Source organism: Taudactylus pleione, unplaced genomic scaffold, assembly GCF_031769625.1.
Source record: "Taudactylus pleione unplaced genomic scaffold, aTauple2 ptg000703l, whole genome shotgun sequence".
Classification (NCBI taxonomy): domain Eukaryota; kingdom Metazoa; phylum Chordata; class Amphibia; order Anura; family Myobatrachidae; genus Taudactylus; species Taudactylus pleione.
This window is the reverse complement of record NW_028285105.1, coordinates 6,229,745-6,257,411: the sequence shown is the minus strand read 5'-3', so window position 1 is coordinate 6,257,411 and position 27,667 is coordinate 6,229,745. Positions and strand designations below refer to the sequence as shown.

The window sequence follows — 27,667 nt, the reverse complement described above, 5'->3', positions numbered from 1 at the left end:
GGCGCAGAATAAAATGAGAATTTCCTCTGAAAAAAATTTGAGTTTGGAACTGGATTGAAAATGCAATTTGCTGTGCGAGTTTACCCTGAAGAAAGGTCACACAAGGCAACTCACACCTATTTGGATTAACTCCATGGTTTTGTTGTCTCACTCCATTTTTCATGCACTCTTTTCTTTCTCTCTCCTTTTTCCTGTCTCTTTTTTCAAACTTTTTCTTAGCAATTTTTTCACTCTCTTCTTTCTTAATTTTATTATTTTTCTTTTTTACTTTTCTGATGTCATATTTTCATATTTATTTTCATCTTCCCCAGCTTTTACACTCTTTTTTTTAATTTTCCCCAGTTTTTCCACACCCTTTCTTTCTCACCATTCCTCTCTAATTGTTATTCTCTCTCTCTTTCTCTGTACATCAGTTGTTTTTTCTCATAACTTTGGCTCATAGTGTGTACCTTGTTACATGTCTCACCAAGTGAAACATGTATGTAATGACACGGTACAGCATCAACAAGGGAGAAATCCTCAGAACAATAATTATAGCAAAATTCTGCAGGTATCCTTTAAGCCAAATTATGATGGAGAAAAGGAAAATTCAGCAGCCAAAGCAGCATTGAGCAAATGTTCTGTAGAACAGTTTTCTCAATTTTCATCTCTATCTGGAGGACTTGATACATGTAATGCAGGCATAATTCCTAGTATTATTCCAGTTAGTCTATAGTTAAACAACAAAACTATTCAGACCTTTGGATCAGTTGTTTTGTAAACATATATACAGTGCTGGTTAATACTGATACATAAATAAATGTTAGTAGTGTATTTTAAAACACACCTGTTAAAGTCTGATGAGGGATTTGAGTGGTTGCACTAACTACAACATTGTTTGGCTCTGAAATGGAAATTGTATGATTATTCTATGACGTGATTTTCTCATTTTACATTTTAGCCTACATTTCAATATACTTTGAAAGCCAGTAGCAAAATGTACAATGTATGTAAAATGTAAAATGTATATATACAATCATTTTAAAACATATTTAGTAATTAATTCAGATTATATTAGATATAGCAGATCTCCTTTTTTACTTTTCTTTTCTCCTATTTTCACTTTTTTATCATTTCCTCCAACTTTTACACTTTCTCTATCTCACGTTATTTCTCACAATTCTTCTTTAATTGTTATTCTCTCTTTTTCTCTCTGTCTACTTTAGTTGTTTTTTCTCATAACTGTGGCTCATAGGCCATTTGTTTCTTAAATACCCAAAAATAACATGTACTTATTTGCCAATTTAGCTAACTGAAAATTTCTAAATGCCTAATTAGTCATTAGGAAGGCTGTCTAAGGGGTTCTACACTGTGTCCTGACATTTTTATATTACAATAAAGATTTTCCCTACCATCTCACACCATCAGGTGGGGCGCACAATAAAACGAGAATTTCCTCTGAAAAAAATTTGAGTTTGGAACTGGATTGCAAATGCAATTCGCTGTGCGAGTTTACCCTGAAGAAAGGTCACACAAGGCAACTCACACCTCTTTGGATTAACTCCAATGTTTTGTTGTCTCACTCTCTTTTTCCTCTTTTTCATGCACTCTTTTCATTCTCTCTCCTTTTTTCTGTCTCTTTTTTCAAACTTTTTCATAGCAATTTTCTCACTCTCTTCTTTCTTAATTTTGTTATTTTTCAATTTTACTTTTCTGATGTCATTTTTTCATATTTATTTTCATCTTCCCCAGCTTTTACACTCTATTTTTTCATTTTCCCCAGTTTTTCCACACCCTTTCAATCTCACCATTCCTCTCTAATTGTTATTCTCTCTCTCTTTCTCTGTACATCAGTTGTTTTTTCTCATAACTTTGGCTCATAGTGTGTACCTTGTTCAATGTCTCACCGAGTGAAACATGTATGTAATGACACGGTACAGCATCAACAAGGTAGAAATCCTCAGAACACTAATTATAGCAAAATTCTGCCGGTATCCTTTAAGCCAAATTATGATGGAGAAAGGGAAAATTCAGCAGCCAAAGCAACATTGAGCAAATATTCTGTAGAACAGTTTTCTCAATTTTCATCTCTATCTGGAGGACTTGATACATGTAATGCAGGCATAATTCCTAGTATTATTCCAGTTTGTCTATAGTTAAATAACAAAACTATTCAGACCTTTGGATCAGTTGTTTTGTAAACATATATACAGTGCTGGTTAATACTGATACATAAATAAATGTTAGTAGTGTATTTTAAAACACACCTGTTAAAGTCTGATGAGGGATTTGAGTGGTTGCACTAACTACAACATTGTTTGGCACTGAAATGCAAATTTTATGATTATTCTATGACGTGATTTTCTCATTTTACATTTTAGCCTAAATTTAAAAATACTTTGAAAGCCAGTAGCAAAATGTACAATGTATGTAAAATGTATATATACAAACATTTTAAAACATATCTAGTAATTAATTCAGATTTAATTAGATATAGACGATCTCCTTTTTTACTTTTCTTTTCTCCTATTTTCACTTTTTTATCATTTACTCCAACTTTTACACTTTCTCTATCTCACGTTATTTCTCACAATTCCTCTTTAATTGTTATTCTCTCTTTTTCTCTCTGTCTACATTAGTTGTTTTTTCTCATAAATGTGGCTCATAGGCCATTTATTTCTTAAATACCCAAAAATGACATGTACTTATTTGCCAATTTAGCTAACTGAAAATTTCTAAATGCCTAATTAGTCATTAGGAAGGCTGTTTAAGGGGTTCTACACTGTGTCCTGACATTTTTATATTACAATAAAGATTTTCCCTACCATCTCACACCATCAGTTAGGGCGCACAATAAAATGAGAATTTCCACTGAAAAAAATTTGAGTTTGGAACTGGATTGCAAATGCAATTTGCTGTGCGAGTTTACCCTGAAGAAAGGTCACACAAGGCAACTCACACCTATTTGGATTAACTGCAATGTTTTGTTGTCTCACTCTCTTTTTCCTCTTTTTCATGCACTCTTTTCTTTCTCTCTCCTTTTTCCTGTCTCTTTTTTCAATCATTTTTTTTTTCAATTTTTTCACTCTCTTCTTTCTTAATTTTATTATTTTTCAATTTTACTTTTCTGATGTCATATTTTCATATTTATTTTTATCTTCCCCAGGTTTTACACTCTTTTTTTTCATTTTCCCCAGTTTTTCCACACCCTTTCTTTCTCACCATTCCTCTATAATTGTTATTCTCTCTCTCTTTCTCTGTACATCAGTTGTTTTTTCTCATAACTTTGGCTCATAGTGTGTACCTTGTTACATGTCTCACCGAGTGAAACATGTATGTAATGACACGGTACAGCATCAACAAGGTAGAAATCCTCAGAACACTAATTATAGCAAAATTCTGCAGGTATCCTTTAAGCCAAATTAGGATGGAGAAAGGGAAAATTCAGCAGCCAAAGCAGCATTGAGCAAATATTCTGTAGAACAGTTTTCTCAATTTTCATCTCTATCTGGAGGACTTGATACATGTAATGCAGGCATAATTCCTAGTATTATTCCAGTTTGTCTATAGTTAAACAATCAAAACTATTCAGACCTTTGGATCAATTGTTATGTAAACATATATACAGTGCTAGTTAATACTGATACATAAATAAATGTTAGTAGTGTATTTTAAAACACACCTGTTAAAGTCTGATGAGGGATTTGAGTGGTTGCACTAACTACAACATTGTTTGGCACTGAAATGGAAATTTTATGATTATTGTATGACATGATTTTCTCATTTTACATTATAGCCTACATTTTAATATACTTTGAAAGCCAGTAGCAAAATGTACAATGTATGTAAAATGTAAAATGTATATATACAAACATTTTAAAACATATTTAGTAATTAATTCAGATTATATTAGATATAGAAGATCTCCTTTTTTACTTTTCTTTTCTCCTATTTTCACTTTTTTATCATTTCCTCCAACTTTTACACTTTATCTATCTCACGTTATTTCTCACAATTCTTCTTTAATTGTTATTCTCTCTTTTTCTCTCTGTCTACTTTAGTTGTTTTTTCTCATAACTGTGGCTCATAGGCCATTTGGTTCTTAAATACCCAAAAATGACATGTACTTATTTGCCAATTTAGCTAACTGAAAATTTCTAAATGCCTAATTAGTCATTAGGAAGGCTGTTTAAGGGGTTCTACACTGTGTCCTGATATTTTTATAGTACAATAAAGATTTTCCCTACCATCTCACACCATCAGTTAGGGTGCACAATAAAATGAGAATTTACACTGAAAAAAATTTGAGTTTGGAACTGGATTGCAAATGCAATTTGCTGTGCGAGTTTACCCTGAAGAAAGGTCACACAAGGCAACTCACACCTATTTGGATTAACTCCATGGTTTTGTTGTCTCACTCCATTTTTCATGCACTCTTTTCTTTCTCTCTCCTTTTTCCTGTCTCTTTTTTCAAACTTTTTCTTAGCAATTTTTTCACTCTCTTCTTTCTTAATTTTATTATTTTTCTTTTTTACTTTTCTGATGTCATATTTTCATATTTATTTTCATCATCCCCAGCTTTTACACTCTTTTTTTTAATTTTCCCCAGTTTTTCCACACCCTTTCTTTCTCACCATTCCTCTCTAATTGTTATTCTCTCTCTCTTTCTCTGTACATCAGTTGTTTTTTCTCATAACTTTGGCTCATAGTGTGTACCTTGTTACATGTCTCACCAAGTGAAACATGTATGTAATGACACGGTACAGCATCAACAAGGGAGAAATCCTCAGAACAATAATTATAGCAAAATTCTGCAGGTATCCTTTAAGCCAAATTATGATGGAGAAAAGGAAAATTCAGCAGCCAAAGCAGCATTGAGCAAATGTTCTGTAGAACAGTTTTCTCAATTTTCATCTCTATCTGGAGGACTTGATACATGTAATGCAGGCATAATTCCTAGTATTATTCCAGTTAGTCTATAGTTAAACAACAAAACTATTCAGACCTTTGGATCAGTTGTTTTGTAAACATATATACAGTGCTGGTTAATACTGATACATAAATAAATGTTAGTAGTGTATTTTAAAACACACCTGTTAAAGTCTGATGAGGGATTTGAGTGGTTGCACTAACTACAACATTGTTTGGCTCTGAAATGGAAATTTTATGATTATTCTATGACGTGATTTTCTCATTTTACATTTTAGCCTACATTTCAATATACTTTGAAAGCCAGTAGCAAAATGTACAATGTATGTAAAATGTTAAATGTATATATACAATCATTTTAAAACATATTTAGTAATTAATTCAGATTATATTAGATATAGCAGATCTCCTTTTTTACTTTTCTTTTCTCCTATTTTCACTTTTTTATCATTTCCTCCAACTTTTACACTTTCTCTATCTCACGTTATTTCTCACAATTCTTCTTTAATTGTTATTCTCTCTTTTTCTCTCTGTCTACTTTAGTTGTTTTTTCTCATAACTGTGGCTCATAGGTCATTTGTTTCTTAAATACCCAAAAATAACATGTACTTATTTGCCAATTTAGCTAACTGAAAATTTCTAAATGCCTAATTAGTCATTAGGAAGGCTGTCTAAGGGGTTCTACACTGTGTCCTGACATTTTTATATTACAATAAAGATTTTCACTACCATCTCACACCATCAGGTGGGGTGCACAATAAAACGAGAATTTCCTCTGAAAAAAATTTGAGTTTGGAACTGGATTGCAAATGCAATTCGCTGTGCGAGTTTACCCTGAAGAAAGGTCACACAAGGCAACTCACACCTCTTTGGATTAACTCCAATGTTTTGTTGTCTCACTCTCTTTTTCCTCTTTTTCATGCACTCTTTTCATTCTCTCTCCTTTTTTCTGTCTCTTTTTTCAAACTTTTTCATAGCAATTTTCTCACTCTCTTCTTTCTTAATTTTGTTATTTTTCAATTTTACTTTTCTGATGTCATTTTTTCATATTTATTTTCATCTTCCCCAGCTTTTACACTCTATTTTTTCATTTTCCCCAGTTTTTCCACACCCTTTCAATCTCACCATTCCTCTCTAATTGTTATTCTCTCTCTCTTTCTCTGTACATCAGTTGTTTTTTCTCATAACTTTGGCTCATAGTGTGTACCTTGTTCAATGTCTCACCGAGTGAAACATGTATGTAATGACACGGTACAGCATCAACAAGGTAGAAATCCTCAGAACACTATTTATAGCAAAATTCTGCCGGTATCCTTTAAGCCAAATTATGATGGAGAAAGGGAAAATTCAGCAGCCAAAGCAACATTGAGCAAATATTCTGTAGAACAGTTTTCTCAATTTTCATCTCTATCTGGAGGACTTGATACATGTAATGCAGGCATAATTCCTAGTATTATTCCAGTTTGTCTATATTTAAATAACAAAACTATTCAGACCTTTGGATCAGTTGTTTTGTAAACATATATACAGTGCTGGTTAATACTGATACATAAATAAATGTTAGTAGTGTATTTTAAAACACACCTGTTAAAGTCTGATGAGGGATTTGAGTGGTTGCACTAACTACAACATTGTTTGGCACTGAAATGGAAATGTTATGATTATTCTATGACGTGATTTTCTCATTTTACATTTTAGCCTACATTTCAATATACTTTGAAAGCCAGTAGCAAAATGTACAATGTATGTAAAATGTAAAATGTATATATACAAACATTTTAAAACATATCTAGTAATTAATTCAGATTTAATTAGATATAGACGATCTCCTTTTTTACTTTTCTTTTCTCCTATTTTCACTTTTTTATCATTTACTCCAACTTTTACACTTTCTCTATCTCACGTTATTTCTCACAATTCCTCTTTAATTGTTATTCTCTCTTTTTCTCTCTGTCTACATTAGTTGTTTTTTCTCATAACTGTGGCTCATAGGCCATTTATTTCTTAAATACCCAAAAATGACATGTACTTATTTGCCAATTTAGCTAACTGAAAATTTCTAAATGCCTAATTAGTCATTAGGAAGGCTGTTTAAGGGGTTCTACACTGTGTCCTGACATTTTTATATTACAATAAAGATTTTCCCTACCATCTCACACCATCAGTTAGGGCGCACAATAAAATGAGAATTTCCACTGAAAAAAATTTGAGTTTGGAACTGGATTGCAAATGCAATTTGCTGTGCGAGTTTACCCTGAAGAAAGGTCACACAAGGCAACTCACACCTATTTGGATTAACTCCAATGTTTTGTTGTCTCACTCTCTTTTTCCTCTTTTTCATGCACTCTTTTCTTTCTCTCTCCTTTTGCCTGTCTCTTTTTTCAATCATTTTTTTTTGCAATTTTTTCACTCTCTTCTTTCTTAATTTTATTATTTTTCAATTTTACTTTTCTGATGTCATATTTTCATATTTATTTTTATCTTCCCCAGGTTTTACACTCTTTTTTTTCATTTTCCCCAGTTTTTCCACACCCTTTCTTTCTCACCATTCCTCTCTAATTGTTATTCTCTCTCTCTTTCTCTGTACATCAGTTGTTTTTTCTCATAACTTTGGCTCATAATGTGTACCTTGTTACATGTCTCACCGAGTGAAACATGTATGTAATGACACGGTACAGCATCAACAAGGGAGAAATCCTCAGAACAATAATTATAGCAAAATTCTGCAGGTATCCTTTAAGCCAAATTAGGATGGAGAAAGGGAAAATTCAGCAGCCAAAGCAACATTGAGCAAATGTTCTGTAGAACAGTTTTCTCAATTTTCATCTCTATCTGGAGGACTTGATACATGTAATGCAGGCATAATTCCTAGTATTATTCCAGTTAGTCTATAGTTAAACAACAAAACTATTCAGACCTTTGGATCAGTTGTTTTGTAAACATATATACAGTGCTGGTTAATACTGATACATAAATAAATGTTAGTAGTGTATTTTAAAACACACCTGTTAAAGTCTGATGAGGGATTTGAGTGGTTGCACTAACTACAACATTGCTTGGCACTGAAATGGAAATTTTATGATTATTCTATGACGTGATTTTCTCATTTTACATTTTAGCCTACATTTCAATATACTTTGAAAGCCAGTAGCAAAATGTACAATGTATGTAAAATGTAAAATGTATATATACAAACATTTTAAAACATATTTAGTAATTAATTCAGATTATATTAGATATAGAAGATCTCCTTTTTTACTTTTCTTTTCTCCTATTTTCACTTTTTTATCATTTCCTCCAACTTTTACACTTTCTCTATCTCACGTTATTTCTCACAATTCTTCTTTAATTGTTATTCTCTCTTTTTCTCTCTGTCTACATTAGTTGTTTTTTCTCATAACTGTGGCTCATAGGCCATTTATTTCTTAAATACCCAAAAATGACATGTACTTATTTGCCAATTTAGCTAACTGAAAATTTCTAAATGCCTAATTAGTCATTAGGAAGGCTGTCTAAGCGGTTCTACACTGTGTCCTGACATTTTTATATTACAATAAAGATTGTCCCTACCATCTCACACCATCAGGTGGGGCGCACAATAAAATGAGAATTTCCTCTGAAAAAAATTTGAGTTTGGAACTGGATTGCAAATGCAATTCGCTGTGCGAGTTTACCGTGAAGAAAGGTCACACAAGGCAACTCACACCTATTTGGATTAACTCCAATGTTTTGTTGTCTCACTCTCTTTTTCCTCTTTTTCATGCACCCTTTTCTTTCTCTCTCCTTTTTCCTGTCTCTTTTTTCAAACATTTTTTTTTGCAATTTTTTCACTCTCTTCTTTCTTAATTTTATTATTTTTCAATTTTACTTTTCTGATGTCATATTTTCATATTTATTTTCATCTTCCCCAGGTTTTACACTCTTTTTTTTCATTTTCCCCAGTTTTTCCACACCCTTTCATTTTCACCATTCCTCTCTAATTGTTATTCTCTCTCTCTTTCTCTGTACATCAGTTGTGTTTTCTCATAACTTTGGCTCATAGTGTGTACCTTGTTACATGTCTCACCGAGTGAAACATGTATGTAATGACATGGTACAGCATCAACAAGGGAGAAATCCTCAGAACACTAATTATAGCAAAATTCTGCAGGTATCCTTTAAGCCAAATTATGATGGAGAAAGGGAAAATTCAGCAGCCAAAGCAACATTGAGCAAATATTCTGTAGAACAGTTTTCTCAATTTTCATCTCTATCTGGAGGACTTGATACATGTAATGCAGGCATAATTCCTAGTATTATTCCAGTTAGTCTATAGTTAAACAACAAAACTATTCAGACCTTTGGATCAGTTGTTTTGTAAACATATATACAGTGCTGGTTAATACTGAAACATAAATAAATGTTAGTAGTGTATTTTAAAACACACCTGTTAAAGTCTGATGAAGCATTTGAGTGGTTGCACTAACTACAACATTGTTTGGCACTGAAATGGAAATTTTATGATTATTGTATGACGTAATTTTCTCATTTACATTTTTGCCTACATTTCAATATACTTTGAAAGCCAGTAGCAAAATGTACAATGTATGTAAAATGTATATATACAAACATTTTAAAACATATTGAGTAATTAATTCAGATTTAATTAGATATAGATGATCTCCTTTTTTACTTTTCTTTTCTCCTATTTTTACTTTTTTATCATTTACTCCAACTTTTACACTTTCTCTATCTCACGTTATTTCTCACAATTCCTCTTTAATTGTTATTCTCTCTTTTTCTCTCTGTCTACATTAGTTGTTTTTTCTCATAACTGTGGCTCATAGGCCATTTATTTCTTAAATACCCAAAAATGACATGTACTTATTTGCAAATTTAGCTAACTGAAAATTTCTAAATGCCTAATTAGTCATTAGGAAGGCTGTCTAAGGGGTTCTACACTGTGTCCTGACATTTTTATATTACAATAAAGATTTTCCCTACCATCTCACACCATCAGGTGGGGCGCACAATAAAATGAGAATTTCCTTTGAAAAAAATTTGAGTTTGGAACTGGATTGCAAATGCAATTTGCTGTGCGAGTTTACCCTGAAGAAAGGTCACACAAGGCAACTCACACCTATTTGGATTAACTCCATTGTTTTGTTGTCTCACTCTCTTTTTCTTGCACTCTTTTCTTTCTCTCTCCTTTTTCCTGTCTCTTTTTTCAAACTTTTTCATAGCAATTTTTTCACTCTCTTCTTTCTTAATTTTATTATTTTTCATTTTTAAATTCTGATGTCATATTTTCATATTTATTTTCATCTTCCCCAGTTTTTACACTCTTTTTTTTCATTTTCCCCAGTTTTTCCACACCCTTTCTTTCTCACCATTCCTCTCTAATTGTTATTCTCTCTCTCTTTCTCTGTACATCAGTTGTTTTTTCTCATAACTTTGGCTCATAGTGTGTACCTTGTTACATGTCTCACCAAGTGAAACATGTATGTAATGACACGGTACAGCATCAACAAGGGAGAAATCCTCAGAACAATAATTATAGCAAAATTCTGCAGGTATCCTTTAAGCCAAATTATGATGGAGAAAAGGAAAATTCAGCAGCCAAAGCAGCATTGAGCAAATGTTCTGTAGAACAGTTTTCTCAATTTTCATCTCTATCTGGAGGACTTGATACATGTAATGCAGGCATAATTCCTAGTATTATTCCAGTTAGTCTATAGTTAAACAACAAAACTATTCAGACCTTTGGATCAGTTGTATTGTAAACATATATACAGTGCTGGTTAATACTGATACATAAATAAATGTTAGTAGTGTATTTTAAAACACACCTGTTAAAGTCTGATGAGGGATTTGAGTGGTTGCACTAACTACAACATTGTATGGCACTGAAATGGAAATTTTATGATTATTCTATGACGTGATTTTCTCATTTTACATTTTAGCCTACATTTCAATATACTTTGAAAGCCAGTAGCAAAATGTACAATGTATGTAAAATGTAAAATGTATATATACAATCATTTTAAAACATATTTAATAATTAATTCAGATTATATTAGATATAGAAGATCTCCTTTTTTACTTTTCTTTTCTCCTATTTTCACTTTTTTATCATTTCCTCCAACTTTTACACTTTCTCTATCTCACGTTATTTCTCACAATTCTTCTTTAATTGTTATTCTCTCTTTTTCTCTCTGTCTACTTTAGTTGTTTTTTCTCATAACTGTGGCTCATAGGCCATTTGTTTCTTAAATACCCAAAAATGACATGTACTTATTTGCCAATTTAGCTTACTGAAAATTTCTAAATGCCTAATTAGTCATTAGGAAGGCTGTCTAAGGGGTTCTACACTGTGTCCTGACATTTTTATATTACAATAAAGATTTTCCCTACCATCTCACACCATCAGGTGGGGCGTACAATAAAATGAGAATTTCCACTGAAAAAAATTTGAGTTTGGAACTAGATTGCAAATGCAATTTGCTGTGTGAGTTTACCCTGAAGAAAGGTCACACAAGGCAACTCACACCTATTTGGATTAACTCCAATGTTTTGTTGTCTCACTCTCTTTTTCCTCTTTTTCAAGCACTCTTTTCTTTCTCTCTCCTTTTTCCTGTCTCTTTTTTCAATCATTTTTTTTTGCAATTTTTTCACTCTCTTCTTTCTTAATTTTATTATTTTTCAATTTTACTTTTCTGATGTCATATTTTCATATTTATTTTTATCTTCCCCAGGTTTTACACTCTTTTTTTTCATTTTCCCTAGTTTTTCCACACCCTTTCTTTCTCACCATTCCTCTCTAATTGTTATTCTCTCTCTCTTTCTCTGTACATCAGTTGTTTTTTCTCATAACTTTGGCTCATAGTGTGTACCTTGTTACATGTCTCACCGAGTGAAACATGTATGTAATGACACGGTACAGCATCAACAAGGGAGAAATCCTCAGAACAATAATTATAGCAAAATTCTGCAGGTATCCTTTAAGCCAAATTAGGATGGAGAAAGGGAAAATTCAGCAGCCAAAGCAGCATTGAGCAAATGTTCTGTAGAATAGTTTTCTCAATTTTCATCTCTATCTGGAGGACTTGATACATGTAATGCAGGCATAATTCCTAGTATTATTCCAGTTAGTCTATAGTTAAACAACAAAACTATTCAGACCTTTGGATCAGTTGTTTTGTAAACATATATACAGTGCTGGTTAATACTGATACATAAATAAATGTTAGTAGTGTATTTTAAAACACACCTGTTAAAGTCTGATGAGGGATTTCAGTGGTTGCACTAACTACAACATTGCTTGGCACTGAAATGGAAATTTTATGATTATTCTATGACGTGATTTTCTCATTTTACATTTTAGCCTACATTTCAATATACTTTGAAAGCCAGTAGCAAAATGTACAATGTATGTAAAATGTAAAATGTTATATACAAACATTTTAAAACATATTTAGTAATTAATTCAGATTATATTAGATATAGAAGATCTCCTTTTTTACTTTTCTTTTCTCCTATTTTCACTTTTTTATCATTTCCTCCAACTTTTACACTTTCTCTATCTCACGTTATTTCTCACAATTCTTCTTTAATTGTTATTCTCTCTTTTTCTCTCTGTCTACATTAGTTGTTTTTTCTCATAACTGTGGCTCATAGGCCATTTATTTCTTAAATACCCAAAAATGACATGTACTTATTTGCCAATTTAGCTAACTGAAAATTTCTAAATGCCTAATTAGTCATTAGGAAGGCTGTCTAAGCGGTTCTACACTGTGTCCTGACATTTTTATATTACAATAAAGATTGTCCCTACCATCTCACACCATCAGGTGGGGCGCACAATAAAACGAGAATTTCCTCTGAAAAAAATTTGAGTTTGGAACTGGATTGCAAATGCAATTCGCTGTGCGAGTTTACCGTGAAGAAAGGTCACACAAGGCAACTCACACCTATTTGGATTAACTCCAATGTTTTGTTGTCTCACTCTCTTTTTCCTCTTTTTCATGCACCCTTTTCTTTCTCTCTCCTTTTTCCTGTCTCTTTTTTCAAACATTTTTTTTTGCAATTTTTTCACTCTCTTCTTTCTTAATTTTATTATTTTTCAATTTTACTTTTCTGATGTCATATTTTCATATTTATTTTCATCTTCCCCAGGTTTTACACTCTTTTTTTTCATTTTCCCCAGTTTTTCCACACCCTTTCATTTTCACCATTCCTCTCTAATTGTTATTCTCTCTCTCTTTCTCTGTACATCAGTTGTGTTTTCTCATAACTTTGGCTCATAGTGTGTACCTTGTTACATGTCTCACCGAGTGAAACATGTATGTAATGACATGGTACAGCATCAACAAGGGAGAAATCCTCAGAACACTAATTATAGCAAAATTCTGCAGGTATCCTTTAAGCCAAATTATGATGGAGAAAGGGAAAATTCAGCAGCCAAAGCAACATTGAGCAAATATTCTGTAGAACAGTTTTCTCAATTTTCATCTCTATCTGGAGGACTTGATACATGTAATGCAGGCATAATTCCTAGTATTATTCCAGTTTGTCTATAGTTAAACAACAAAACTATTCAGACCTTTGGATCAGTTGTTTTGTAAACATATATACAGTGCTGGTTAATACTGAAACATAAATAAATGTTAGTAGTGTATTTTAAAACACACCTGTTAAAGTCTGATGAAGCATTTGAGTGGTTGCACTAACTACAACATTGTTTGGCACTGAAATGGAAATTTTATGATTATTGTATGACGTAATTTTCTCATTTACATTTTTGCCTACATTTCAATATACTTTGAAAGCCAGTAGCAAAATGTACAATGTATGTAAAATGTATATATACAAACATTTTAAAACATATTGAGTAATTAATTCAGATTTAATTAGATATAGATGATCTCCTTTTTTACTTTTCTTTTCTCCTATTTTCACTTTTTTATCATTTACTCCAACTTTTACACTTTCTCTATCTCACGTTATTTCTCACAATTCCTCTTTAATTGTTATTCTCTCTTTTTCTCTCTGTCTACATTAGTTGTTTTTTCTCATAACTGTGGCTCATAGGCCATTTATTTCTTAAATACCCAAAAATGACATGTACTTATTTGCAAATTTAGCTAACTGAAAATTTCTAAATGCCTAATTAGTCATTAGGAAGGCTGTCTAAGGGGTTCTACACTGTGTCCTGACATTTTTATATTACAATAAAGATTTTCCCTACCATCTCACACCATCAGGTGGGGCGCACAATAAAATGAGAATTTCCTTTGAAAAAAATTTGAGTTTGGAACTGGATTGCAAATGCAATTTGCTGTGCGAGTTTACCCTGAAGAAAGGTCACACAAGGCAACTCACACCTATTTGGATTAACTCCATTGTTTTGTTGTCTCACTCTCTTTTTCTTGCACTCTTTTCTTTCTCTCTCCTTTTTCCTGTCTCTTTTTTCAAACTTTTTCTTAGCAATTTTTTCACTCTCTTCTCTCTTAATTTTATTATTTTTCATTTTTAAATTCTGATGTCATATTTTCATATTTATTTTCATCTTCCCCAGTTTTTCCACTCTTTTTTTTCATTTTCCCCAGTTTTTCCACACCCTTTCTTTCTCACCATTCCTCTCTAATTGTTATTCTCTCTCTCTTTCTCTGTACATCAGTTGTTTTTTCTCATAACTTTGGCTCATAGTGTGTACCTTGTTACATGTCTCACCAAGTGAAACATGTATGTAATGACACGGTACAGCATCAACAAGGGAGAAATCCTCAGAACAATAATTATAGCAAAATTCTGCAGGTATCCTTTAAGCCAAATTATGATGGAGAAAAGGAAAATTCAGCAGCCAAAGCAGCATTGAGCAAATGTTCTGTAGAACAGTTTTCTCAATTTTCATCTCTATCTGGAGGACTTGATACATGTAATGCAGGCATAATTCCTAGTATTATTCCAGTTAGTCTATAGTTAAACAACAAAACTATTCAGACCTTTGGATCAGTTGTATTGTAAACATATATACAGTGCTGGTTAATACTGATACATAAATAAATGTTAGTAGTGTATTTTAAAACACACCTGTTAAAGTCTGATGAGGGATTTGAGTGGTTGCACTAACTACAACATTGTATGGCACTGAAATGGAAATTTTATGATTATTCTATGACGTGATTTTCTCATTTTACATTTTAGCCTACATTTCAATATACTTTGAAAGCCAGTAGCAAAATGTACAATGTATGTAAAATGTAAAATGTATATATACAATCATTTTAAAACATATTTAATAATTAATTCAGATTATATTAGATATAGAAGATCTCCTTTTTTACTTTTCTTTTCTCCTATTTTCACTTTTTTATCATTTCCTCCAACTTTTACACTTTCTCTATCTCACGTTATTTCTCACAATTCTTCTTTAATTGTTATTCTCTCTTTTTCTCTCTGTCTACATTAGTTGTTTTTTCTCATAACTGTGGCTCATAGGCCATTTATTTCTTAAATACCCAAAAATGACATGTACTTATTTGCCAATTTAGCTAACTGAAAATTTCTAAATGCCTAATTAGTCATTAGGAAGGCTGTCTAAGCGGTTCTACACTGTGTCCTGACATTTTTATATTACAATAAAGATTGTCCCTACCATCTCACACCATCAGGTGGGGCGCACAATAAAACGAGAATTTCCTCTGAAAAAAATTTGAGTTTGGAACTGGATTGCAAATGCAATTCGCTGTGCGAGTTTACCGTGAAGAAAGGTCACACAAGGCAACTCACACCTATTTGGATTAACTCCAATGTTTTGTTGTCTCACTCTCTTTTTCCTTTTTTTCATGCACCCTTTTCTTTCTCTCTCCTTTTTCCTGTCTCTTTTTTCAAACATTTTTTTTTGCAATTTTTTCACTCTCTTCTTTCTTAATTTTATTATTTTTCAATTTTACTTTTCTGATGTCATATTTTCATATTTATTTTCATCTTCCCCAGGTTTTACACTCTTTTTTTTCATTTTCCCCAGTTTTTCCACACCCTTTCATTTTCACCATTCCTCTCTAATTGTTATTCTCTCTCTCTTTCTCTGTACATCAGTTGTGTTTTCTCATAACTTTGGCTCATAGTGTGTACCTTGTTACATGTCTCACCGAGTGAAACATGTATGTAATGACATGGTACAGCATCAACAAGGGAGAAATCCTCAGAACACTAATTATAGCAAAATTCTGCAGGTATCCTTTAAGCCAAATTATGATGGAGAAAGGGAAAATTCAGCAGCCAAAGCAACATTGAGCAAATATTCTGTAGAACAGTTTTCTCAATTTTCATCTCTATCTGGAGGACTTGATACATGTAATGCAGGCATAATTCCTAGTATTATTCCAGTTTGTCTATAGTTAAACAACAAAACTATTCAGACCTTTGGATCAGTTGTTTTGTAAACATATATACAGTGCTGGTTAATACTGAAACATAAATAAATGTTAGTAGTGTATTTTAAAACACACCTGTTAAAGTCTGATGAAGCATTTGAGTGGTTGCACTAACTACAACATTGTTTGGCACTGAAATGGAAATTTTATGATTATTGTATGACGTAATTTTCTCATTTACATTTTTGCCTACATTTCAATATACTTTGAAAGCCAGTAGCAAAATGTACAATGTATGTAAAATGTATATATACAAACATTTTAAAACATATTGAGTAATTAATTCAGATTTAATTAGATATAGATGATCTCCTTTTTTACTTTTCTTTTCTCCTATTTTCACTTTTTTATCATTTACTCCAACTTTTACACTTTCTCTATCTCACGTTATTTCTCACAATTCCTCTTTAATTGTTATTCTCTCTTTTTCTCTCTGTCTACATTAGTTGTTTTTTCTCATAACTGTGGCTCATAGGCCATTTATTTCTTAAATACCCAAAAATGACATGTACTTATTTGCCAATTTAGCTAACTGAAAATTTCTAAATGCCTAATTAGTCATTAGGAAGGCTGTCTAAGGGGTTCTACACTGTGTCCTGACATTTTTATATTACAATAAAGATTTTCCCTACCATCTCACACCATCAGGTGGGGCGCACAATAAAATGAGAATTTCCTCTGAAAAAAATTTGAGTTTGGAACTGGATTGCAAATGCAATTTGCTGTGCGAGTTTACCCTGAAGAAAGGTCACACAAGGCAACTCACACCTATTTGGATTAACTCCATTGTTTTGTTGTCTCACTCTCTTTTTCTTGCACTCTTTTCTTTCTCTCTCCTTTTTCCTGTCTCTTTTTTCAAACTTTTTCTTAGCAATTTTTTCACTCTCTTCTTTCTTAATTTTATTATTTTTCATTTTTAAATTCTGATGTCATATTTTCATATTTATTTTCATCTTCCCCAGTTTTTACACTCTTTTTTTTCATTTTCCCCAGTTTTTCCACACCCTTTCTTTCTCACCATTCCTCTCTAATTGTTATTCTCTCTCTCTTTCTCTGTACATCAGTTGTTTTTTCTCATAACTTTGGCTCATAGTGTGTACCTTGTTACATGTCTCACCAAGTGAAACATGTATGTAATGACACGGTACAGCATCAACAAGGGAGAAATCCTCAGAACAATAATTATAGCAAAATTCTGCAGGTATCCTTTAAGCCAAATTATGATGGAGAAAAGGAAAATTCAGCAGCCAAAGCAGCATTGAGCAAATGTTCTGTAGAACAGTTTTCTCAATTTTCATCTCTATCTGGAGGACTTGATACATGTAATGCAGGCATAATTCCTAGTATTATTCCAGTTAGTCTATAGTTAAACAACAAAACTATTCAGACCTTTGGATCAGTTGTATTGTAAACATATATACAGTGCTGGTTAATACTGATACATAAATAAATGTTAGTAGTGTATTTTAAAACACACCTGTTAAAGTCTGATGAGGGATTTGAGTGGTTGCACTAACTACAACATTGTTTGGCACTGAAATGGAAATTTTATGATTATTCTATGACGTGATTTTCTCATTTTACATTTTAGCCTACATTTCAATATACTTTGAAAGCCAGTAGCAAAATGTACAATGTATGTAAAATGTAAAATGTATATATACAAACATTTTAAAACATATCTAGTAATTAATTCAGATTTAATTAGATATAGACGATCTCCTTTTTTACTATTCTTTTCTCCTATTTTCACTTTTTTATCATTTACTCCAACTTTTACACTTTCTCTATCTCACGTTATTTCTCACAATTCCTCTTTAATTGTTATTCTCTCTTTTTCTCTCTGTCTACATTAGTTGTTTTTTCTCATAACTGTGGCTCATAGGCCATTTATTTCTTAAATACCCAAAAATGACATGTACTTATTTGCCAATTTAGCTAACTGAAAATTTCTAAATGCCTAATTAGTCATTAGGAAGGCTGTTTAAGGGGTTCTACACTGTGTCCTGACATTTTTATATTACAATAAAGATTTTCCCTACCATCTCACACCATCAGTTAGGGCGCACAATAAAATGAGAATTTCCACTGAAAAAAATTTGAGTTTGGAACTGGATTGCAAATGCAATTTGCTGTGCGAGTTTACCCTGAAGAAAGGTCACACAAGGCAACTCACACCTATTTGGATTAACTCCAATGTTTTGTTGTCTCACTCTCTTTTTCCTCTTTTTCATGCACTCTTTTCTTTCTCTCTCCTTTTTCCTGTCTCTTTTTTCAATCATTTTTTTTTGCAATTTTTTCACTCTCTTCTTTCTTAATTTTATTATTTTTCAATTTTACTTTTCTGATGTCATATTTTCATATTTATTTTTATCTTCCCCAGGTTTTACACTCTTTTTTTTCATTTTCCCCAGTTTTTCCACACCCTTTCTTTCTCACCATTCCTCTCTAATTGTTATTCTCTCTCTCTTTCTCTGTACATCAGTTGTTTTTTCTCATAACTTTGGCTCATAGTGTGTACCTTGTTACATGTCTCACCGAGTGAAACATGTATGTAATGACACGGTACAGCATCAACAAGGGAGAAATCCTCAGAACAATAATTATAGCAAAATTCTGCATGTATCCTTAAAGCCAAATTATGATGGAGAAAGGGAAAATTCAGCAGCCAAAGCAGCATTGAGCAAATATTCTGTAGAACAGTTTTCTCAATTTTCATCTCTATCTGGAGGACTTGATACATGTAATGCAGGCATAATTCCTAGTATTTTTCCAGTTTGTCTATAGTTAAATAACAAAACTATTCAGACCTTTGGATCAGTTGTTTTGTAAACATATATACAGTGCTGGTTAATACTGATACATAAATAAATGTTAGTAGTGTATTTTAAAACACACCTGTTAAAGTCTGATGAGGGATTTGAGTGGTTGCACTAACTACAACATTGTTTGGCACTGAAATGGAAATTTTATGATTATTGTATGACATGATTTTCTCATTTTACATTATAGCCTACATTTTAATATACTTTGAAAGCCAGTAGCAAAATGTACAATGTATGTAAAATGTAAAATGTATATATACAAACATTTTAAAACATATTTAGTAATTAATTCAGATTATATTAGATATAGAAGATCTCCTTTTTTACTTTTCTTTTCTCCTATTTTCACTTTTTTATCATTTCCTCCAACTTTTACACTTTCTCTATCTCACATTATTTCTCACAATTCTTCTTTAATTGTTATTCTCTCTTTTTCTCTCTGTCTACTTTTGTTGTTTTTTCTCATAACTGTGGCTCATAGGCCATTTGGTTCTTAAATACCCAAAAATGACATGTACTTATTTGCCAATTTAGCTAACTGAAAATTTCTAAATGCCTAATTAGTCATTAGGAAGGCTGTTTAAGGGGTTCTACACTGTGTCCTGACATTTTTATAGTACAATAAAGATTTTCTCTACCATCTCACACCATCAGTTAGGGTGCACAATAAAATGAGAATTTACACTGAAAAAAATTTGAGTTTGGAACTGGATTGCAAATGCAATTTGCTGTGCGAGTTTACCCTGAAGAAAGGTCACACAAGGCAACTCACACCTATTTGGATTGACTCCATGGTTTTGTTGTCTCACTCCATTTTTCATGCACTCTTTTCTTTCTCTCTCCTTTTTCCTGTCTCTTTTTTCAAACTTTTTCTTAGCAATTTTTTCACTCTCTTCTTTCTTAATTTTATTATTTTTCTTTTTTACTTTTCTGATGTCATATTTTCATATTTATTTTCATCTTCCCCAGTTTTTACACTCTTTTTTTTCATTTTCCCCAGTTTTTCCACACCCTTTCTTTCTCACCATTCCTCTCTAATTGTTATTCTCTCTCTCTTTCTCTGTACATCAGTTGTTTTTTCTCATAACTTTGGCTCATAGTGTGTACCTTGTTACATGTCTCACCAAGTGAAACATGTATATAATGACACGGTACAGCATCAACAAGGGAGAAATCCTCAGAACAATAATTATAGCAAAATTCTGCAGGTATCCTTTAAGCCAAATTATGATGGAGAAAAGGAAAATTCAGCAGCCAAAGCAGCATTGAGCAAATGTTCTGTAGAACAGTTTTCTAAATTTTCATCTCTATCTGGAGGACTTGATACATGTAATGCAGGCATAATTCCTAGTATTATTCCAGTTAGTCTATAGTTAAACAACAAAACTATTCAGACCTTTGGATCAGTTGTATTGTAAAACATATATACAGTGCTGGTTAATACTGATACATAAATAAATGTTAGTAGTGTATTTTAAAACACACCTGTTAAAGTCTGATGAGGGATTTGAGTGGTTGCACTAACTACAACATTGTTTGGCACTGAAATGGAAATTTTATGATTATTCTATGACGTGATTTTCTCATTTTACATTTTAGCCTACATTTCAATATACTTTGAAAGCCAGTAGCAAAATGTACAATGTATGTAAAATGTAAAATGTATATATACAAACATTTTAAAACATATCTAGTAATTAATTCAGATTTAATTAGATATAGACGATCTCCTTTTTTACTATTCTTTTCTCCTATTTTCACTTTTTTATCATTTACTCCAACTTTTACACTTTCTCTATCTCACGTTATTTCTCACAATTCCTCTTTAATTGTTATTCTCTCTTTTTCTCTCTGTCTACATTAGTTGTTTTTTCTCATAACTGTGGCTCATAGGCCATTTATTTCTTAAATACCCAAAAATGACATGTACTTATTTGCCAATTTAGCTAACTGAAAATTTCTAAATGCCTAATTAGTCATTAGGAAGGCTGTTTAAGGGGTTCTACACTGTGTCCTGACATTTTTATATTACAATAAAGATTTTCCCTACCATCTCACACCATCAGTTAGGGCGCACAATAAAATGAGAATTTCCACTGAAAAAAATTTGAGTTTGGAACTGGATTGCAAATGCAATTTGCTGTGCGAGTTTACCCTGAAGAAAGGTCACACAAGGCAACTCACACCTATTTGGATTAACTCCAATGTTTTGTTGTCTCACTCTCTTTTTCCTCTTTTTCATGCACTCTTTTCTTTCTCTCTCCTTTTTCCTGTCTCTTTTTTCAATCATTTTTTTTTGCAATTTTTTCACTCTCTTCTTTCTTAATTTTATTATTTTTCAATTTTACTTTTCTGATGTCATATTTTCATATTTATTTTTATCTTCCCCAGGTTTTACACTCTTTTTTTTCATTTTCCCCAGTTTTTCCACACCCTTTCTTTCTCACCATTCCTCTCTAATTGTTATTCTCTCTCTCTTTCTCTGTACATCAGTTGTTTTTTCTCATAACTTTGGCTCATAGTGTGTACCTTGTTACATGTCTCACCGAGTGAAACATGTATGTAATGACACGGTACAGCATCAACAAGGGAGAAATCCTCAGAACAATAATTATAGCAAAATTCTGCATGTATCCTTAAAGCCAAATTATGATGGAGAAAGGGAAAATTCAGCAGCCAAAGCAGCATTGAGCAAATATTCTGTAGAACAGTTTTCTCAATTTTCATCTCTATCTGGAGGACTTGATACATGTAATGCAGGCATAATTCCTAGTATTTTTCCAGTTTGTCTATAGTTAAATAACAAAACTATTCAGACCTTTGGATCAGTTGTTTTGTAAACATATATACAGTGCTGGTTAATACTGATACATAAATAAATGTTAGTAGTGTATTTTAAAACACACCTGTTAAAGTCTGATGAGGGATTTGAGTGGTTGCACTAACTACAACATTGTTTGGCACTGAAATGGAAATTTTATGATTATTGTATGACATGATTTTCTCATTTTACATTATAGCCTACATTTTAATATACTTTGAAAGCCAGTAGCAAAATGTACAATGTATGTAAAATGTAAAATGTATATATACAAACATTTTAAAACATATTTAGTAATTAATTCAGATTATATTAGATATAGAAGATCTCCTTTTTTACTTTTCTTTTCTCCTATTTTCACTTTTTTATCATTTCCTCCAACTTTTACACTTTCTCTATCTCACGTTATTTCTCACAATTCTTCTTTAATTGTTATTCTCTCTTTTTCTCTCTGTCTACTTTAGTTGTTTTTTCTCATAACTGTGGCTCATAGGCCATTTGGTTCTTAAATACCCAAAAATGACATGTACTTATTTGCCAATTTAGCTAACTGAAAATTTCTAAATGCCTAATTAGTCATTAGGAAGGCTGTTTAAGGGGTTCTACACTGTGTCCTGACATTTTTATAGTACAATAAAGATTTTCTCTACCATCTCACACCATCAGTTAGGGTGCACAATAAAATGAGAATTTACACTGAAAAAAATTTGAGTTTGGAACTGGATTGCAAATGCAATTTGCTGTGCGAGTTTACCCTGAAGAAAGGTCACACAAGGCAACTCACACCTATTTGGATTGACTCCATGGTTTTGTTGTCTCACTCCATTTTTCATGCACTCTTTTCTTTCTCTCTCCTTTTTCCTGTCTCTTTTTTCAAACTTTTTCTTAGCAATTTTTTCACTCTCTTCTTTCTTAATTTTATTATTTTTCTTTTTTACTTTTCTGATGTCATATTTTCATATTTATTTTCATCTTCCCCAGCTTTTACACTCTTTTTTTTAATTTTCCCCAGTTTTTCCACACCCTTTCTTTCTCACCATTCCTCTCTAATTGTTATTCTCTCTCTCTTTCTCTGTACATCAGTTGTTTTTTCTCATAACTTTGGCTCATAGTGTGTACCTTGTTACATGTCTCACCAAGTGAAACATGTATGTAATGACACGGTACAGCATCAACAAGGGAGAAATCCTCAGAACAATAATTATAGCAAAATTCTGCAAGTATCCTTTAAGCCAAATTATGATGGAGAAAAGGAAAATTCAGCAGCCAAAGCAGCATTGAGCAAATGTTCTGTAGAACAGTTTTCTCAATTTTCATCTCTATCTGGAGGACTTGATACATGTAATGCAGGCATAATTCCTAGTATTATTCCAGTTAGTCTATAGTTAAACAACAAAACTATTCAGACCTTTGGATCAGTTGTTTTGTAAACATATATACAGTGCTGGTTAATACTGATACATAAATAAATGTTAGTAGTGTATTTTAAAACACACCTGTTAAAGTCTGATGAGGGATTTGAGTGGTTGCACTAACTACAACATTGTTTGGCTCTGAAATGGAAATTTTATGATTATTCTATGACGTGATTTTCTCATTTTACATTTTAGCCTACATTTCAATATACTTTGAAAGCCAGTAGCAAAATGTACAATGTATGTAAAATGTAAAATGTATATATACAATCATTTTAAAACATATTTAGTAATTAATTCAGATTATATTAGATATAGAAGATCTCCTTTTTTACTTTTCTTTTCTCCTATTTTCACTTTTTTATCATTTCCTCCAACTTTTACACTTTCTCTATCTCACGTTATTTCTCACAATTCTTCTTTAATTGTTATTCTCTCTTTTTCTCTCTGTCTACTTTAGTTGTTTTTTCTCATAACTGTGGCTCATAGGCCATTTGTTTCTTAAATACCCAAAAATGACATGTACTTATTTGCCAATTTAGCTTACTGAAAATTTCTAAATGCCTAATTAGTCATTAGGAAGGCTGTCTAAGGGGTTCTACACTGTGTCCTGACATTTTTATATTACAATAAAGATTTTCCCTACCATCTCACACCATCAGGTGGGGCGTACAATAAAATGAGAATTTCCACTGAAAAAAATTTGAGTTTGGAACTAGATTGCAAATGCAATTTGCTGTGTGAGTTTACCCTGAAGAAAGGTCACACAAGGCAACTCACACCTATTTGGATTAACTCCAATGTTTTGTTGTCTCACTCTCTTTTTCCTCTTTTTCAAGCACTCTTTTCTTTCTCTCTCCTTTTTCCTGTCTCTTTTTTCAATCATTTTTTTTTGCAATTTTTTCACTCTCTTCTTTCTTAATTTTATTATTTTTCAATTTTACTTTTCTGATGTCATATTTTCATATTTATTTTTATCTTCCCCAGGTTTTACACTCTTTTTTTTCATTTTCCCTAGTTTTTCCACACCCTTTCTTTCTCACCATTCCTCTCTAATTGTTATTCTCTCTCTCTTTCTCTGTACATCAGTTGTTTTTTCTCATAACTTTGGCTCATAGTGTGTACCTTGTTACATGTCTCACCGAGTGAAACATGTATGTAATGACACGGTACAACATCAACAAGGGAGAAATCCTCAGAACAATAATTATAGCAAAATTCTGCAGGTATCCTTTAAGCCAAATTAGGATGGAGAAAGGGAAAATTCAGCAGCCAAAGCAGCATTGAGCAAATGTTCTGTAGAACAGTTTTCTCAATTTTCATCTCTATCTGGAGGACTTGATACATGTAATGCAGGCATAATTCCTAGTATTATTCCAGTTAGTCTATAGTTAAACAACAAAACTATTCAGACCTTTGGATCAGTTGTTTTGTAAACATATATACAGTGCTGGTTAATACTGATACATAAATAAATGTTAGTAGTGTATTTTAAAACACACCTGTTAAAGTCTGATGAGGGATTTGAGTGGTTGCACTAACTACAACATTGTTTGGCACTGAAATGGAAATTTTATGATTATTGTATGACGTAATTTTCTCATTTACATTTTAGCCTACATTTCAATATACTTTGAAAGCCAGTAGCAAAATGTACAATGTATGTAAAATGTAAAATGTATATATACAAACATTTTAAAACATATTGAGTAATTAATTCAGATTTAATTCGATATAGATGATCTCCTTTTTTACTTTTCTTTTCTCCTATTTTCACTTTTTTATCATTTACTCCAACTTTTACACTTTCTCTATCTCACGTTATTTCTCACAATTCCTCTTTAATTGTTATTCTCTCTTTTTCTCTCTGTCTACATTAGTTGTTTTTTCTCATAACTGTGGCTCATAGGCCATTTATTTCTTAAACACCCAAAAATGACATGTACTTATTTGCCAATTTAGCTAACTGAAAATTTCTAAATGCCTAATTAGTCATTAGGAAGGCTGTCTAAGGGGTTCTACACTGTGTCCTGACATTTTTATATTACAATAAAGATTTTCCCTACCATCTCACACCATCAGGTGGGGCGCACAATAAAATGAGAATTTCCTCTGAAAAAAATTTGAGTTTGGAACTGGATTGCAAATGCAATTTGCTGTGCGAGTTTACCCTGAAGAAAGGTCACACAAGGCAACTCACACCTATTTGGATTAACTCCATTGTTTTGTTGTCTCACTCTCTTTTTCTTGCACTCTTTTCTTTCTCTCTCCTTTTTCCTGTCTCTTTTTTCAAACTTTTTCTTAGCAATTTTTTCACTCTCTTCTTTCTTAATTTTATTATTTTTCATTTTTAAATTCTGATGTCATATTTTCATATTTATTTTCATCCTCCCCAGTTTTTACACTCTTTTTTTTCATTTTCCCCAGTTTTTCCACACCCTTTCTTTCTCACCATTCCTCTCTAATTGTTATTCTCTCTCTCTTTCTCTGTACATCAGTTGTTTTTTCTCATAACTTTGGCTCATAGTGTGTACCTTGTTACATGTCTCACCAAGTGAAACATGTATGTAATGACACGGTACAGCATCAACAAGGGAGAAATCCTCAGAACAATAATTATAGCAAAATTCTGCAGGTATCCTTTAAGCCAAATTATGATGGAGAAAAGGAAAATTCAGCAGCCAAAGCAGCATTGAGCAAATGTTCTGTAGAACAGTTTTCTCAATTTTCATCTCTATCTGGAGGACTTGATACATGTAATGCAGGCATAATTCCTAGTATTATTCCAGTTAGTCTATAGTTAAACAACAAAACTATTCAGACCTTTGGATCAGTTGTATTGTAAACATATATACAGTGCTGGTTAATACTGATACATAAATAAATGTTAGTAGTGTATTTTAAAACACACCTGTTAAAGTCTGATGAGGGATTTGAGTGGTTGCACTAACTACAACATTGTTTGGCACTGAAATGGAAATTTTATGATTATTCTATGACGTGATTTTCTCATTTTACATTTTAGCCTACATTTCAATATACTTTGAAAGCCAGTAGCAAAATGTACAATGTATGTAAAATGTAAAATGTATATATACAAACATTTTAAAACATATCTAGTAATTAATTCAGATTTAATTAGATATAGACGATCTCCTTTTTTACTTTTCTTTTCTCCTATTTTCACTTTTTTATCATTTACTCCAACTTTTACACTTTCTCTATCTCACGTTATTTCTCACAATTCCTCTTTAATTGTTATTCTCTCTTTTTCTCTCTGTCTACATTAGTTGTTTTTTCTCATAACTGTGGCTCATAGGCCATTTATTTCTTAAATACCCAAAAATGACATGTACTTATTTGCCAATTTAGCTAACTGAAAATTTCTAAATGCCTAATTAGTCATTAGGAAGGCTGTTTAAGGGGTTCTACACTGTGTCCTGACATTTTTATATTACAATAAAGATTTTCCCTACCATCTCACACCATCAGTTAGGGCGCACAATAAAATGAGAATTTCCACTGAAAAAAATTTGAGTTTGGAACTGGATTGCAAATGCAATTTGCTGTGCGAGTTTACCCTGAAGAAAGGTCACACAAGGCAACTCACACCTATTTGGATTAACTCCAATGTTTTGTTGTCTCACTCTCTTTTTCCTCTTTTTCATGCACTCTTTTCTTTCTCTCTCCTTTTTCCTGTCTCTTTTTTCAATCATTTTTTTTTGCAATTTTTTCACTCTCTTCTTTCTTAATTTTATTATTTTTCAATTTTACTTTTCTGATGTCATATTTTCATATTTATTTTTATCTTCCCCAGGTTTTACACTCTTTTTTTTCATTTTCCCCAGTTTTTCCACACCCTTTCTTTCTCACCATTCCTCTCTAATTGTTATTCTCTCTCTCTTTCTCTGTACATCAGTTGTTTTTTCTCATAACTTTGGCTCATAGTGTGTACCTTGTTACATGTCTCACCGAGTGAAACATGTATGTAATGACACGGTACAGCATCAACAAGGGAGAAATCCTCAGAACAATAATTATAGCAAAATTCTGCATGTATCCTTAAAGCCAAATTATGATGGAGAAAGGGAAAATTCAGCAGCCAAAGCAGCATTGAGCAAATATTCTGTAGAACAGTTTTCTCAATTTTCATCTCTATCTGGAGGACTTGATACATGTAATGCAGGCATAATTCCTAGTATTTTTCCAGTTTGTCTATAGTTAAATAACAAAACTATTCAGACCTTTGGATCAGTTGTTTTGTAAACATATATACAGTGC

General features: G+C 32.0%; 1 protein-coding gene across 1 annotated transcript in view; it reads right to left on the bottom strand.

The window, feature by feature from the left end:
* The window catches only part of LOC148477669 (transmembrane protease serine 11C-like), a 366,464-nt gene that overhangs the window by 143,720 nt on the left and 195,077 nt on the right, over positions 1-27,667 (bottom strand). The window lies entirely within an intron of this gene.